Genomic DNA, 18,134 nt, shown 5'->3' on the forward strand with positions numbered 1-18,134 from the left:
TTAAAGTTGCCTAAAATGGTAACTAAAACATTTCCAAATATTTTTTGGGCCGCCGGCCAATTTTAGGCCCACTTAACTATATAGTAAAATTATTCCTGCAGTATACCATAATCGTCCCTTAAACAGGCATAAAAGACGAAATTGTAGACCAATTTGTAATAAAGTTTCCTGCTATTCCAGGAAAAACTGATTTTTATTACCTAACACATATAAACATAGCTTAAAGAACATTTGTAATGACCAAATACCTACATGCGACATCATCCTCTTGAACTTCAATGGATCTATTCCTCATGGTATAGGACTGTCACATATTTAGGCTGTATCTAACAAAAACAAAAACTTTAAATTAGTTTCAGCTTTAAATAGAGACTTTTTGCTGTTGCAATTAATTCAGAAATTAATGTGATGAATGTTTTATGTCAACTCCTTAACCGGGCAACAAGTCTAAAAACAAATACAAAACATTCTTATATAAATATATTACTTAAGAGTATAAATTTGAAAAAAAAGAGGAAATTTTAGACAAATTAGTTATAAAGCTTCAGGCTGTTGTTTCAGGAAAAACAGATTTTTATTACCTAACAAACATAAACATAGTTTTAAGAACAAGAGGCTCTCAAGAGCAGGAATCGCTCACCTGTAATGTTTTGCTTAAATCTTTCATCAATGATTATTTTTGCTTTTCAATATATATTAATGAGTGGCTTAAAAATGCCATTTAAATGTTATTTGCATCCGTCATATTTTCTTCAAAAGCAAAAAAATGCATTTTACCCCTATGTTCCATTTTAGCCATAGTGGCTATATTTCTCGACGTACAAGAACACTTTTACCCCCATGTCAGAGTTCCTCTAAATGCTTTAGTTTTTGAGATATAAGCCAAAAACTGCATTTTACCCCTATTTTCTATGTTTAACCATGTTGGCCATGTTTTTTGACGAAACAGAAAATAAAACACAAACTTAATTCTAGATACCCTAAGGATCATTCAGCTTAAGTTTGGTTGGAATTGGTTCAGTAGTTTCAGAGGAGAAGATTTTTGAAATAGTTTACACCGGACGGACGACGACAACGGACGCCAAGTGATGGCAAAACCTCACATTTCCTTCGGAAAGGTGAGCTCAAAAATTGTAATGACCAAATACCTACATGTGACTCGTCCTAATGTGTGATCTACGATGAAAGCATCTTTCACGATATAGGAGTGTTGCATATTTAGGCTGTATCTGTAAAAAAAACAAAAATTATAAATTAGTTTCAGCTTAAAATCAAGACTTTTTGCTGTTGCAATCAATTCAGAAATTAATGTGATGCATGATTTATGTTAAATACTAAACTAGAGAGAAGTATATATACAATTACTATACATTCTTATTAAAATATACATCATTAGAGCATAAATTTGAATAAAAGAAATTTTAGACCAATTTGTTATAAAGCTTCAATTTGTTTCAGGAAAAACTGATTTTTAATACCTAACAAATATAAACATAGTTTTAAGTACAATTGTAATGACCAAATACTTACATGCAACTCCTCCTCATGTGCTATATACCATGAAGTTACCATCTTCTCCGTCTAGGAGTGCAGCATCTTTAACAAAAACTAGAAATTAATATCAGCTGTAAATAGAGACTATTTGCTGTTGCAATTAATTCAGAATTTAATCTTTTGCATGTTGGACAAGAATATTTATAATTACTATAATTCTCATAAGAATATACTTCATTAGAGTATAAATTTGAAGAAAATTTTTTTTTAGACCAATTTGTAATAAAGTTTCAAATTGGTTGATAATGAAATAGAGCCTGACATAAAATTAAATACTTTTTACTATAAAACAAGTTTTCATCATATTATATAAACGGCTCTGCTGGGTGATCTGCTTTTACGAGATCAGTGCCCATTAAATTCATCAATGTTACATCAAAATCTAAAGTTTGCTCTCTGGGGAGGTCTGCTTTTACGAGACCCATTTTGACATAAAGCATCTTTTATCCAACTGCTGGGCGATCTGCTTTAACAATAGTCCAATTAATAATGACGTCTTGAAAGTCTACTTTATTTTTTGCTGTCGATAGAAGGCGTCAAAGCAAAAAATAATTGTATCTGAGGGGTCCCTTTCCGCTGCTTAAATCGTTAACCAAACGTTGACATAATTGAATCGTTGTTAATTAATAAATTGTGATATTCTTCTATTGACTATCCATCCTATTTGCAGGATCACCGCATTAAAAATGTATGCGTTGACAGCATTCTGATCCAGATTTTAAAACGCTATGACAACAAAACTATGAAAAAATTAAAGTTGCCTAAAATGGTAACTAAAACATTTCCAAATATTTTTTGGGCCGCCGGCCAATTTTAGGCCCACTTAACTATATAGTAAAATTATTCCTGCAGTATACCATAATCGTCCCTTAAACAGGCATAAAAGACGAAATTGTAGACCAATTTGTAATAAAGTTTCCTGCTATTCCAGGAAAAACTGATTTTTATTACCTAACACATATAAACATAGCTTAAAGAACATTTGTAATGACCAAATACCTACATGCGACATCATCCTCTTGAACTTCAATGGAACTATTCCTCATGGTATAGGACTGTCACATATTTAGGCTGTATCTAACAAAAACAAAAACTTTAAATTAGTTTCAGCTTTAAATAGAGACTTTTTGCTGTTGCAATTAATTCAGAAATTAATGTGATGAATGTTTTATGTCAACTCCTTAACCGGGCAACAAGTCTAAAAACAAATACAAAACATTCTTATATAAATATATTACTTAAGAGTATAAATTTGAAAAAAAAGAGGAAATTTTAGACAAATTAGTTATAAAGCTTCAGGCTGTTGTTTCAGGAAAAACAGATTTTTATTACCTAACAAACATAAACATAGTTTTAAGAACAAGAGGCTCTCAAGAGCAGGAATCGCTCACCTGTAATGTTTTGCTTAAATCTTTCATCAATGATTATTTTTGCTTTTCAATATATATTAATGAGTGGCTTAAAAATGCCATTTAAATGTTATTTGCATCTGTCATATTTTCTTCAAAAGCAAAAAAATGCATTTTACCCCTATGTTCCATTTTAGCCATAGTGGCTATATTTCTCGACGTACAAGAACACTTTTAACCCCATGTCAGAGTTCCTCTAAATGCTTTAGTTTTTGAGATATAAGCCAAAAACTGCATTTTACCCCTATTTTCTATTTTTAACCATGTTGGCCATGTTTTTTGACGAAACAGAAAATAAAACACAAACTTAATTCTAGATACCCTAAGGATCATTCAGCTTAAGTTTGGTTGGAATTGGTTCAGTAGTTTCAGAGGAGAAGATTTTTGAAATAGTTTACACCGGACGGAGGACGACAACGGACGCCAAGTGATGGCAAAAGCTCACATTTCCTTCGGAAAGGTGAGCTCAAAAATTGTAATGACCAAATACCTACATGTGACTCGTCCTAATGTGTGATCTACGATGAAAGCATCTTTCACGATATAGGAGTGTTGCATATTTAGGCTGTATCTGTAAAAAAAACAAAAATTATAAATTAGTTTCCGCTTAAAATCAAGACTTTTTGCTGTTGCAATCAATTCAGAAATTAATGTGATGCATGATTTATGTTAAATACTAAACTAGAGAGAAGTATATATACAATTACTATACATTCTTATTAAAATATACATCATTAGAGCATAAATTTGAATAAAAGAAATTTTAGACCAATTTGTTATAAAGCTTCAATTTGTTTCAGGAAAAACTGATTTTTAATACCTAACAAATATAAACATAGTTTTAAGTACAATTGTAATGACCAAATACTTACATGCGACTCCTCCTCATGTGCTATCTACCATGAAGTTACCATCTTCTCCGTCTAGGAGTGCAGCATCTTTAACAAAAACTAGAAATTAATATCAGCTGTAAATAGAGACTATTTGCTGTTGCAATTAATTCAGAATTTAATCTTTTGCATGTTGGACAAGAATATTTATAATTACTATAATTCTCATAAGAATATACTTCATTAGAGTATAAATTTGAAGAAAATTTTTTTTTAGACCAATTTGTAATAAAGTTTCAAATTGGTTGATAATGAAATAGAACCTGACATAAAATTAAATACTTTTTACTATAAAACAAGTTTTCATCATATTATATAACCGGCTCTGCTGGGTGATCTGCTTTTACGAGATCAGCGCCCATTAAATTCATCAATGTTACATCAAAATCTAAAGTTTGCTCTCTGGGGAGGTCTGCTTTTACGAGACCCATTTTGACATAAAGCATCTTTTATCCAACTGCTGGGCGATCTGCTTTAACAATAGTCCAATTAATAATGACGTCTTGAAAGTCTACTTTTTTTTTTGCTGTCGATAGAAGGCGTCATAGCAAAAAATAATTGTATCTGAGGGGTCCCTTTCCGCTGCTTAAATCGTTAACCAAACGTTGACATAATTGAATCGTTAATTAATAAATTGTGATATTCTTCTATTGACTATCCATCCTATTTGCAGGATCACCGCATTAAAAATGTATGCGTTGACAGCATTCTGATCCAGATTTTAAAACGCTATGACAACAAAACTATGAAAAAATTAAAGTTGCCTAAAATGGTAACTAAAACATTTCCAAATATTTTTTGGGCCGCCGGCCAATTTTAGGCCCACTTAACTATATAGTAAAATTATTCCTGCAGTATACCATAATCGTCCCTTAAACAGGCATAAAAGACGAAATTGTAGACCAATTTGTAATAAAGTTTCCTGCTATTCCAGGAAAAACTGATTTTTATTACCTAACACATATAAACATAGCTTAAAGAACATTTGTAATGACCAAATACCTACATGCGACATCATCCTCTTGAACTTCAATGGAACTATTCCTCATGGTATAGGACTGTCACATATTTAGGCTATATCTAACAAAAACAAAAACTTTAAATTAGTTTCAGCTTTAAATAGAGACTTTTTGCTGTTGCAATTAATTCAGAAATTAATGTGATGAATGTTTTATGTCAACTCCTTAACCGGGCAACAAGTCTAAAAACAAATACAAAACATTCTTATATAAATATATTACTTAAGAGTATAAATTTGAAAAAAAAAGAGGAAATTTTAGACAAATTAGTTATAAAGCTTCAGGCTGTTGTTTCAGGAAAAACAGATTTTTATTACCTAACAAACATAAACATAGTTTTAAGAACAAGAGGCTCTCAAGAGCAGGAATCGCTCACCTGTAATGTTTTGCTTAAATCTTTCATCAATGATTATTTTTGCTTTTCAATATATATTAATGAGTGGCTTAAAAATGCCATTTAAATGTTATTTGCATCCGTCATATTTTCTTCAAAAGCAAAAAAATGCATTTTACCCCTATGTTCCATTTTAGCCATAGTGGCTATATTTCTCGACGTACAAGAACACTTTTACCCCCATGTCAGAGTTCCTCTAAATGCTTTAGTTTTTGAGATATAAGCCAAAAACTGCATTTTACCCCTATTTTCTATTTTTAACCATGTTGGCCATGTTTTTTGACGAAACAGAAAATAAAACACAAACTTAATTCTAGATACCCTAAGGATCATTCAGCTTAAGTTTGGTTGGAATTGGTTCAGTAGTTTCAGAGGAGAAGATTTTTGAAATAGTTTACACCGGACGGAGGACGACAACGGACGCCAAGTGATGGCAAAACCTCACATTTCCTTCGGAAAGGTGAGCTCAAAAATTGTAATGACCAAATACCTACATGTGACTCGTCCTAATGTGTGATCTACGATGAAAGCATCTTTCACGATATAGGAGTGTTGCATATTTAGGCTGTATCTGTAAAAAAAACAAAAATTATAAATTAGTTTCAGCTTAAAATCAAGACTTTTTGCTGTTGCAATCAATTCAGAAATTAATGTGATGCATGATTTATGTTAAATACTAAACTAGAGAGAAGTATATATACAATTACTATACATTCTTATTAAAATATACATCATTAGAGCATAAATTTGAATAAAAGAAATTTTAGACCAATTTGTTATAAAGCTTCAATTTGTTTCAGGAAAAACTGATTTTTAATACCTAACAAATATAAACATAGTTTTAAGTACAATTGTAATGACCAAATACTTACATGCGACTCCTCCTCATGTGCTATATACCATGAAGTTACCATCTTCTCCGTCTAGGAGTGCAGCATCTTTAACAAAAACTAGAAATTAATATCAGCTGTAAATAGAGACTATTTGCTGTTGCAATTAATTCAGAATTTAATCTTTTGCATGTTGGACAAGAATATTTATAATTACTATAATTCTCATAAGAATATACTTCATTAGAGTATAAATTTGAAGAAAATTTTTTTTTAGACCAATTTGTAATAAAGTTTCAAATTGGTTGATAATGAAATAGAGCCTGACATAAAATTAAATACTTTTTACTATAAAACAAGTTTTCATCATATTATATAAACGGCTCTGCTGGGTGATCTGCTTTTACGAGATCAGCGCCCATTAAATTCATCAATGTTACATCAAAATCTAAAGTTTGCTCTCTGGGGAGGTCTGCTTTTACGAGACCCATTTTGACATAAAGCATCTTTTATCCAACTGCTGGGCGATCTGCTTTAACAATAGTCCAATTAATAATGACGTCTTGAAAGTCTACTTTATTTTTTGCTGTCGATAGAAGGCGTCATAGCAAAAAATAATTGTATCTGAGGGGTCCCTTTCCGCTGCTTAAATCGTTAACCAAACGTTGACATAATTGAATCGTTGTTAATTAATAAATTGTGATATTCTTCTATTGACTATCCATCCTATTTGCAGGATCACCGCATTAAAAATGTATGCGTTGACAGCATTCTGATCCAGATTTTAAAACGCTATGACAACAAAAATATGAAAAAATTATAGTTGCCTAAAATGGTAACTAAAACATTTCCAAATATTTTTTGGGCTGCCGGCCAATTTTAGGCCCACTTAACTATATAGTAAAATTATTCCTGCAGTATACCATAATCGTCCCTTAAACAGGCATAAAAGACGAAATTGTAGACCAATTTGTAATAAAGTTTCCTGCTATTCCAGGAAAAACTGATTTTTATTACCTAACACATATAAACATAGCTTAAAGAACATTTGTAATGACCAAATACCTACATGCGACATCATCCTCTTGAACTTCAATGGAACTATTCCTCATGGTATAGGACTGTCACATATTTAGGCTGTATCTAACAAAAACAAAAACTTTAAATTAGTTTCAGCTTTAAAAAGAGACTTTTTGCTGTTGCAATTAATTCAGAAATTAATGTGATGAATGTTTTATGTCAACTCCTTAACCGGGCAACAAGTCTAAAAACAAATACAAAACATTCTTATATAAATATATTACTTAAGAGTATAAATTTGAAAAAAAAGAGGAAATTTTAGACAAATTAGTTATAAAGCTTCAGGCTGTTGTTTCAGGAAAAACAGATTTTTATTACCTAACAAACATAAACATAGTTTTAAGAACAAGAGGCTCTCAAGAGCAGGAATCGCTCACCTGTAATGTTTTGCTTAAATCTTTCATCAATGATTATTTTTGCTTTTCAATATATATTAATGAGTGGCTTAAAAATGCCATTTAAATGTTATTTGCATCTGTCATATTTTCTTCAAAAGCAAAAAAATGCATTTTACCCCTATGTTCCATTTTAGCCATAGTGGCTATATTTCTCGACGTACAAGAACACTTTTACCCCCATGTCAGAGTTCCTCTAAATGCTTTAGTTTTTGAGATATAAGCCAAAAACTGCATTTTACCCCTATTTTCTATTTTTAACCATGTTGGCCATGTTTTTTGACGAAACAGAAAATAAAACACAAACTTAATTCTAGATACCCTAAGGATCATTCAGCTTAAGTTTGGTTGGAATTGGTTCAGTAGTTTCAGAGGAGAAGATTTTTGAAATAGTTTACACCGGACGGACGACGACAACGGACGCCAAGTGATGGCAAAAGCTCACATTTCCTTCGGAAAGGTGAGCTCAAAAATTGTAATGACCAAATACCTACATGTGACTCGTCCTAATGTGTGATCTACGATGAAAGCATCTTTCACGATATAGGAGTGTTGCATATTTAGGCTGTATCTGTAAAAAAAACAAAAATTATAAATTAGTTTCCGCTTAAAATCAAGACTTTTTGCTGTTGCAATCAATTCAGAAATTAATGTGATGCATGATTTATGTTAAATACTAAACTAGAGAGAAGTATATATACAATTACTATACATTCTTATTAAAATATACATCATTAGAGCATAAATTTGAATAAAAGAAATTTTAGACCAATTTGTTATAAAGCTTCAATTTGTTTCAGGAAAAACTGATTTTTAATACCTAACAAATATAAACATAGTTTTAAGTACAATTGTAATGACCAAATACTTACATGCGACTCCTCCTCATGTGCTATCTACCATGAAGTTACCATCTTCTCCGTCTAGGAGTGCAGCATCTTTAACAAAAACTAGAAATTAATATCAGCTGTAAATAGAGACTATTTGCTGTTGCAATTAATTCAGAATTTAATCTTTTGCATGTTGGACAAGAATATTTATAATTACTATAATTCTCATAAGAATATACTTCATTAGAGTATAAATTTGAAGAAAATTTTTTTTTAGACCAATTTGTAATAAAGTTTCAAATTGGTTGATAATGAAATAGAACCTGACATAAAATTAAATACTTTTTACTATAAAACAAGTTTTCATCATATTATATAACCGGCTCTGCTGGGTGATCTGCTTTTACGAGATCAGCGCCCATTAAATTCATCAATGTTACATCAAAATCTAAAGTTTGCTCTCTGGGGAGGTCTGCTTTTACGAGACCCATTTTGACATAAAGCATCTTTTATCCAACTGCTGGGCGATCTGCTTTAACAATAGTCCAATTAATAATGACGTCTTGAAAGTCTACTTTTTTTTTTGCTGTCGATAGAAGGCGTCATAGCAAAAAATAATTGTATCTGAGGGGTCCCTTTCCGCTGCTTAAATCGTTAACCAAACGTTGACATAATTGAATCGTTAATTAATAAATTGTGATATTCTTCTATTGACTATCCATCCTATTTGCAGGATCACCGCATTAAAAATGTATGCGTTGACAGCATTCTGATCCAGATTTTAAAACGCTATGACAACAAAACTATGAAAAAATTAAAGTTGCCTAAAATGGTAACTAAAACATTTCCAAATATTTTTTGGGCCGCCGGCCAATTTTAGGCCCACTTAACTATATAGTAAAATTATTCCTGCAGTATACCATAATCGTCCCTTAAACAGGCATAAAAGACGAAATTGTAGACCAATTTGTAATAAAGTTTCCTGCTATTCCAGGAAAAACTGATTTTTATTACCTAACACATATAAACATAGCTTAAAGAACATTTGTAATGACCAAATACCTACATGCGACATCATCCTCTTGAACTTCAATGGAACTATTCCTCATGGTATAGGACTGTCACATATTTAGGCTATATCTAACAAAAACAAAAACTTTAAATTAGTTTCAGCTTTAAATAGAGACTTTTTGCTGTTGCAATTAATTCAGAAATTAATGTGATGAATGTTTTATGTCAACTCCTTAACCGGGCAACAAGTCTAAAAACAAATACAAAACATTCTTATATAAATATATTACTTAAGAGTATAAATTTGAAAAAAAAGAGGAAATTTTAGACAAATTAGTTATAAAGCTTCAGGCTGTTGTTTCAGGAAAAACAGATTTTTATTACCTAACAAACATAAACATAGTTTTAAGAACAAGAGGCTCTCAAGAGCAGGAATCGCTCACCTGTAATGTTTTGCTTAAATCTTTCATCAATGATTATTTTTGCTTTTCAATATATATTAATGAGTGGCTTAAAAATGCCATTTAAATGTTATTTGCATCCGTCATATTTTCTTCAAAAGCAAAAAAATGCATTTTACCCCTATGTTCCATTTTAGCCATAGTGGCTATATTTCTCGACGTACAAGAACACTTTTACCCCCATGTCAGAGTTCCTCTAAATGCTTTAGTTTTTGAGATATAAGCCAAAAACTGCATTTTACCCCTATTTTCTATTTTTAACCATGTTGGCCATGTTTTTTGATTAAACAGAAAATAAAACACAAACTTAATTCTAGATACCCTAAGGATCATTCAGCTTAAGTTTGGTTGGAATTGGTTCAGTAGTTTCAGAGGAGAAGATTTTTGAAATAGTTTACACCGGACGGAGGACGACAACGGACGCCAAGTGATGGCAAAAGCTCACATTTCCTTCGGAAAGGTGAGCTCAAAAATTGTAATGACCAAATACCTACATGTGACTCGTCCTAATGTGTGATCTACGATGAAAGCATCTTTCACGATATAGGAGTGTTGCATATTTAGGCTGTATCTGTAAAAAAAACAAAAATTATAAATTAGTTTCAGCTTAAAATCAAGACTTTTTGCTGTTGCAATCAATTCAGAAATTAATGTGATGCATGATTTATGTTAAATACTAAACTAGAGAGAAGTATATATACAATTACTATACATTCTTATTAAAATATACATCATTAGAGCATAAATTTGAATAAAAGAAATTTTAGACCAATTTGTTATAAAGCTTCAATTTGTTTCAGGAAAAACTGATTTTTAATACCTAACAAATATAAACATAGTTTTAAGTACAATTGTAATGACCAAATACTTACATGCGACTCCTCCTCATGTGCTATATACCATGAAGTTACCATCTTCTCCGTCTAGGAGTGCAGCATCTTTAACAAAAACTAGAAATTAATATCAGCTGTAAATAGAGACTATTTGCTGTTGCAATTAATTCAGAATTTAATCTTTTGCATGTTGGACAAGAATATTTATAATTACTATAATTCTCATAAGAATATACTTCATTAGAGTATAAATTTGAAGAAAATTTTTTTTTAGACCAATTTGTAATAAAGTTTCAAATTGGTTGATAATGAAATAGAGCCTGACATAAAATTAAATACTTTTTACTATAAAACAAGTTTTCATCATATTATATAAACGGCTCTGCTGGGTGATCTGCTTTTACGAGATCAGCGCCCATTAAATTCATCAATGTTACATCAAAATCTAAAGTTTGCTCTCTGGGGAGGTCTGCTTTTACGAGACCCATTTTGACATAAAGCATCTTTTATCCAACTGCTGGGCGATCTGCTTTAACAATAGTCCAATTAATAATGACGTCTTGAAAGTCTACTTTATTTTTTGCTGTCGATAGAAGGCGTCATAGCAAAAAATAATTGTATCTGAGGGGTCCCTTTCCGCTGCTTAAATCGTTAACCAAACGTTGACATAATTGAATCGTTGTTAATTAATAAATTGTGATATTCTTCTATTGACTATCCATCCTATTTGCAGGATCACCGCATTAAAAATGTATGCGTTGACAGCATTCTGATCCAGATTTTAAAACGCTATGACAACAAAAATATGAAAAAATTATAGTTGCCTAAAATGGTAACTAAAACATTTCCAAATATTTTTTGGGCTGCCGGCCAATTTTAGGCCCACTTAACTATATAGTAAAATTATTCCTGCAGTATACCATAATCGTCCCTTAAACAGGCATAAAAGACGAAATTGTAGACCAATTTGTAATAAAGTTTCCTGCTATTCCAGGAAAAACTGATTTTTATTACCTAACACATATAAACATAGCTTAAAGAACATTTGTAATGACCAAATACCTACATGCGACATCATCCTCTTGAACTTCAATGGAACTATTCCTCATGGTATAGGACTGTCACATATTTAGGCTGTATCTAACAAAAACAAAAACTTTAAATTAGTTTCAGCTTTAAATAGAGACTTTTTGCTGTTGCAATTAATTCAGAAATTAATGTGATGAATGTTTTATGTCAACTCCTTAACCGGGCAACAAGTCTAAAAACAAATACAAAACATTCTTATATAAATATATTACTTAAGAGTATAAATTTGAAAAAAAAGAGGAAATTTTAGACAAATTAGTTATAAAGCTTCAGGCTGTTGTTTCAGGAAAAACAGATTTTTATTACCTAACAAACATAAACATAGTTTTAAGAACAAGAGGCTCTCAAGAGCAGGAATCGCTCACCTGTAATGTTTTGCTTAAATCTTTCATCAATGATTATTTTTGCTTTTCAATATATATTAATGAGTGGCTTAAAAATGCCATTTAAATGTTATTTGCATCTGTCATATTTTCTTCAAAAGCAAAAAAATGCATTTTACCCCTATGTTCCATTTTAGCCATAGTGGCTATATTTCTCGACGTACAAGAACACTTTTACCCCCATGTCAGAGTTCCTCTAAATGCTTTAGTTTTTGAGATATAAGCCAAAAACTGCATTTTACCCCTATTTTCTATTTTTAACCATGTTGGCCATGTTTTTTGACGAAACAGAAAATAAAACACAAACTTAATTCTAGATACCCTAAGGATCATTCAGCTTAAGTTTGGTTGGAATTGGTTCAGTAGTTTCAGAGGAGAAGATTTTTGAAATAGTTTACACCGGACGGACGACGACAACGGACGCCAAGTGATGGCAAAAGCTCACATTTCCTTCGGAAAGGTGAGCTCAAAAATTGTAATGACCAAATACCTACATGTGACTCGTCCTAATGTGTGATCTACGATGAAAGCATCTTTCACGATATAGGAGTGTTGCATATTTAGGCTGTATCTGTAAAAAAAACAAAAATTATAAATTAGTTTCAGCTTAAAATCAAGACTTTTTGCTGTTGCAATCAATTCAGAAATTAATGTGATGCATGATTTATGTTAAATACTAAACTAGAGAGAAGTATATATACAATTACTATACATTCTTATTAAAATATACATCATTAGAGCATAAATTTGAATAAAAGAAATTTTAGACCAATTTGTTATAAAGCTTCAATTTGTTTCAGGAAAAACTGATTTTTAATACCTAACAAATATAAACATAGTTTTAAGTACAATTGTAATGACCAAATACTTACATGCGACTCCTCCTCATGTGCTATATACCATGAAGTTACCATCTTCTCCGTCTAGGAGTGCAGCATCTTTAACAAAAACTAGAAATTAATATCAGCTGTAAATAGAGACTATTTGCTGTTGCAATTAATTCAGAATTTAATCTTTTGCATGTTGGACAAGAATATTTATAATTACTATAATTCTCATAAGAATATACTTCATTAGAGTATAAATTTGAAGAAATTTTTTTTTTAGACCAATTTGTAATAAAGTTTCAAATTGGTTGATAATGAAATAGAGCCTGACATAAAATTAAATACTTTATACTATAAAACAAGTTTTCATCATATTATATAAACGGCTCTGCTGGGTGATCTGCTTTTACGAGATCAGTGCCCATTAAATTCATCAATGTTACATCAAAATCTAAAGTTTGCTCTCTGGGGAGGTCTGCTTTTACGAGACCCATTTTGACATAAAGCATCTTTTATCCAACTGCTGGGCGATCTGCTTTAACAATAGTCCAATTAATAATGACGTCTTGAAAGTCTACTTTATTTTTTTGCTGTCGATAGAAGGCGTCATAGCAAAAAATAATTGTATCTGAGGGGTCCCTTTCCGCTGCTTAAATCGTTAACCAAACGTTGACATAATTGAATCGTTGTTAATTAATAAATTGTGATATTCTTCTATTGACTATCCATCCTATTTGCAGGATCACCGCATTAAAAATGTATGCGTTGACAGCATTCTGATCCAGATTTTAAAACGCTATGACAACAAAACTATGAAAAAATTAAAGTTGCCTAAAATGGTAACTAAAACATTTCCAAATATTTTTTGGGCCGCCGGCCAATTTTAGGCCCACTTAACTATATAGTAAAATTATTCCTGCAGTATACCATAATCGTCCCTTAAACAGGCATAAAAGACGAAATTGTAGACAATTTGTAATAAAGTTTCCTGCTATTCCAGGAAAAACTGATTTTTATTACCTAACACATATAAACATAGCTTAAAGAACATTTGTAATGACCAAATACCTACATGCGACATCATCCTCTTGAACTTCAATGGAACTATTCCTCATGGTATAGGACTGTCACATATTTAGGCTGTATCTAACAAAAACAAAAACTTTAAATTAGTTTCAGCTTTAAATAGAGACTTTTTGCTGTTGCAATTAATTCAGAAATTAATGTGATGAATGTTTTATGTCAACTCCTTAACCGGGCAACAAGTCTAAAAACAAATACAAAACATTCTTATATAAATATATTACTTAAGAGTATAAATTTGAAAAAAAAGAGGAAATTTTAGACAAATTAGTTATAAAGCTTCAGGCTGTTGTTTCAGGAAAAACAGATTTTTATTACCTAACAAACATAAACATAGTTTTAAGAACAAGAGGCTCTCAAGAGCAGGAATCGCTCACCTGTAATGTTTTGCTTAAATCTTTCATCAATGATTATTTTTGCTTTTCAATATATATTAATGAGTGGCTTAAAAATGCCATTTAAATGTTATTTGCATCCGTCATATTTTCTTCAAAAGCAAAAAAATGCATTTTACCCCTATGTTCCATTTTAGCCATAGTGGCTATATTTCTCGACGTACAAGAACACTTTTACCCCCATGTCAGAGTTCCTCTAAATGCTTTAGTTTTTGAGATATAAGCCAAAAACTGCATTTTACCCCTATTTTCTATTTTTAACCATGTTGGCCATGTTTTTTGACGAAACAGAAAATAAAACACAAACTTAATTCTAGATACCCTAAGGATCATTCAGCTTAAGTTTGGTTGGAATTGGTTCAGTAGTTTCAGAGGAGAAGATTTTTTAAATAGTTTACACCGGACGGACGACGACAACGGACGCCAAGTGATGGCAAAAGCTCACATTTCCTTCGGAAAGGTGAGCTCAAAAATTGTAATGACCAAATACCTACATGTGACTCGTCCTAATGTGTGATCTACGATGAAAGCATCTTTCACGATATAGGAGTGTTGCATATTTAGGCTGTATCTGTAAAAAAAACAAAAATTATAAATTAGTTTCAGCTTAAAATCAAGACTTTTTGCTGTTGCAATCAATTCAGAAATTAATGTGATGCATGATTTATGTTAAATACTAAACTAGAGAGAAGTATATATACAATTACTATACATTCTTATTAAAATATACATCATTAGAGCATAAATTTGAATAAAAGAAATTTTAGACCAATTTGTTATAAAGCTTCAATTTGTTTCAGGAAAAACTGATTTTTAATACCTAACAAATATAAACATAGTTTTAAGTACAATTGTAATGACCAAATACTTACATGCGACTCCTCCTCATGTGCTATATACCATGAAGTTACCATCTTCTCCGTCTAGGAGTGCAGCATCTTTAACAAAAACTAGAAATTAATATCAGCTGTAAATAGAGACTATTTGCTGTTGCAATTAATTCAGAATTTAATCTTTTGCATGTTGGACAAGAATATTTATAATTACTATAATTCTCATAAGAATATACTTCATTAGAGTATAAATTTGAAGAAAATTTTTTTTTAGACCAATTTGTAATAAAGTTTCAAATTGGTTGATAATGAAATAGAGCCTGACATAAAATTAAATACTTTTTACTATAAAACAAGTTTTCATCATATTATATAAACGGCTCTGCTGGGTGATCTGCTTTTACGAGATCAGCGCCCATTAAATTCATCAATGTTACATCAAAATCTAAAGTTTGCTCTCTGGGGAGGTCTGCTTTTACGAGACCCATTTTGACATAAAGCATCTTTTATCCAACTGCTGGGCGATCTGCTTTAACAATAGTCCAATTAATAATGACGTCTTGAAAGTCTACTTTATTTTTTGCTGTCGATAGAAGGCGTCATAGCAAAAAATAATTGTATCTGAGGGGTCCCTTTCCGCTGCTTAAATCGTTAACCAAACGTTGACATAATTGAATCGTTGTTAATTAATAAATTGTGATATTCTTCTATTGACTATCCATCCTATTTGCAGGATCACCGCATTAAAAATGTATGCGTTGACAGCATTCTGATCCAGATTTTAAAACGCTATGACAACAAAAATATGAAAAAATTATAGTTGCCTAAAATGGTAAATAAAACATTTCCAAATATTTTTTGGGCTGCCGGCCAATTTTAGGCCCACTTAACTATATAGTAAAATTATTCCTGCAGTATACCATAATCGTCCCTTAAACAGGCATAAAAGACGAAATTGTAGACCAATTTGTAATAAAGTTTCCTGCTATTCCAGGAAAAACTGATTTTTATTACCTAACACATATAAACATAGCTTAAAGAACATTTGTAATGACCAAATACCTACATGCGACATCATCCTCTTGAACTTCAATGGAACTATTCCTCATGGTATAGGACTGTCACATATTTAGGCTGTATCTAACAAAAACAAAAACTTTAAATTAGTTTCAGCTTTAAATAGAGACTTTTTGCTGTTGCAATTAATTCAGAAATTAATGTGATGAATGTTTTATGTCAACTCCTTAACCGGGCAACAAGTCTAAAAACAAATACAAAACATTCTTATATAAATATATTACTTAAGAGTATAAATTTGAAAAAAAAGAGGAAATTTTAGACAAATTAGTTATAAAGCTTCAGGCTGTTGTTTCAGGAAAAACAGATTTTTATTACCTAACAAACATAAACATAGTTTTAAGAACAAGAGGCTCTCAAGAGCAGGAATCGCTCACCTGTAATGTTTTGCTTAAATCTTTCATCAATGATTATTTTTGCTTTTCAATATATATTAATGAGTGGCTTAAAAATGCCATTTAAATGTTATTTGCATCTGTCATATTTTCTTCAAAAGCAAAAAAATGCATTTTACCCCTATGTTCCATTTTAGCCATAGTGGCTATATTTCTCGACGTACAAGAACACTTTTACCCCCATGTCAGAGTTCCTCTAAATGCTTTAGTTTTTGAGATATAAGCCAAAAACTGCATTTTACCCCTATTTTCTATTTTTAACCATGTTGGCCATGTTTTTTGACGAAACAGAAAATAAAACACAAACTTAATTCTAGATACCCTAAGGATCATTCAGCTTAAGTTTGGTTGGAATTGGTTCAGTAGTTTCAGAGGAGAAGATTTTTGAAATAGTTTACACCGGACGGACGACGACAACGGACGCCAAGTGATGGCAAAAGCTCACATTTCCTTCGGAAAGGTGAGCTCAAAAATTGTAATGACCAAATACCTACATGTGACTCGTCCTAATGTGTGATCTACGATGAAAGCATCTTTCACGATATAGGAGTGTTGCATATTTAGGCTGTATCTGTAAAAAAAACAAAAATTATAAATTAGTTTCAGCTTAAAATCAAGACTTTTTGCTGTTGCAATCAATTCAGAAATTAATGTGATGCATGATTTATGTTAAATACTAAACTAGAGAGAAGTATATATACAATTACTATACATTCTTATTAAAATATACATCATTAGAGCATAAATTTGAATAAAAGAAATTTTAGACCAATTTGTTATAAAGCTTCAATTTGTTTCAGGAAAAACTGATTTTTAATACCTAACAAATATAAACATAGTTTTAAGTACAATTGTAATGACCAAATACTTACATGCGACTCCTCCTCATGTGCTATATACCATGAAGTTACCATCTTCTCCGTCTAGGAGTGCAGCATCTTTAACAAAAACTAGAAATTAATATCAGCTGTAAATAGAGACTATTTGCTGTTGCAATTAATTCAGAATTTAATCTTTTGCATGTTGGACAAGAATATTTATAATTACTATAATTCTCATAAGAATATACTTCATTAGAGTATAAATTTGAAGAAAATTTTTTTTTAGACCAATTTGTAATAAAGTTTCAAATTGGTTGATAATGAAATAGAGCCTGACATAAAATTAAATACTTTTTACTATAAAACAAGTTTTCATCATATTATATAAACGGCTCTGCTGGGTGATCTGCTTTTACGAGATCAGCGCCCATTAAATTCATCAATGTTACATCAAAATCTAAAGTTTGCTCTCTGGGGAGGTCTGCTTTTACGAGACCCATTTTGACATAAAGCATCTTTTATCCA

General features: G+C 31.1%; 1 long non-coding RNA gene across 14 annotated transcripts in view; it reads right to left on the reverse strand.

The window, feature by feature from the left end:
• Window positions 1-18,134, reverse strand: part of LOC127735279 (uncharacterized) — a 131,828-nt gene that overhangs the window by 63,484 nt on the left and 50,210 nt on the right. The gene's annotated exons all lie outside the window — the stretch shown is intronic.

The sequence above is a fragment of the Mytilus californianus genome, unplaced genomic scaffold (genome assembly GCF_021869535.1).
Source record: "Mytilus californianus isolate M0D057914Y unplaced genomic scaffold, xbMytCali1.0.p SCAF_3, whole genome shotgun sequence".
In the NCBI taxonomy this organism is placed as follows: domain Eukaryota; kingdom Metazoa; phylum Mollusca; class Bivalvia; order Mytilida; family Mytilidae; genus Mytilus; species Mytilus californianus.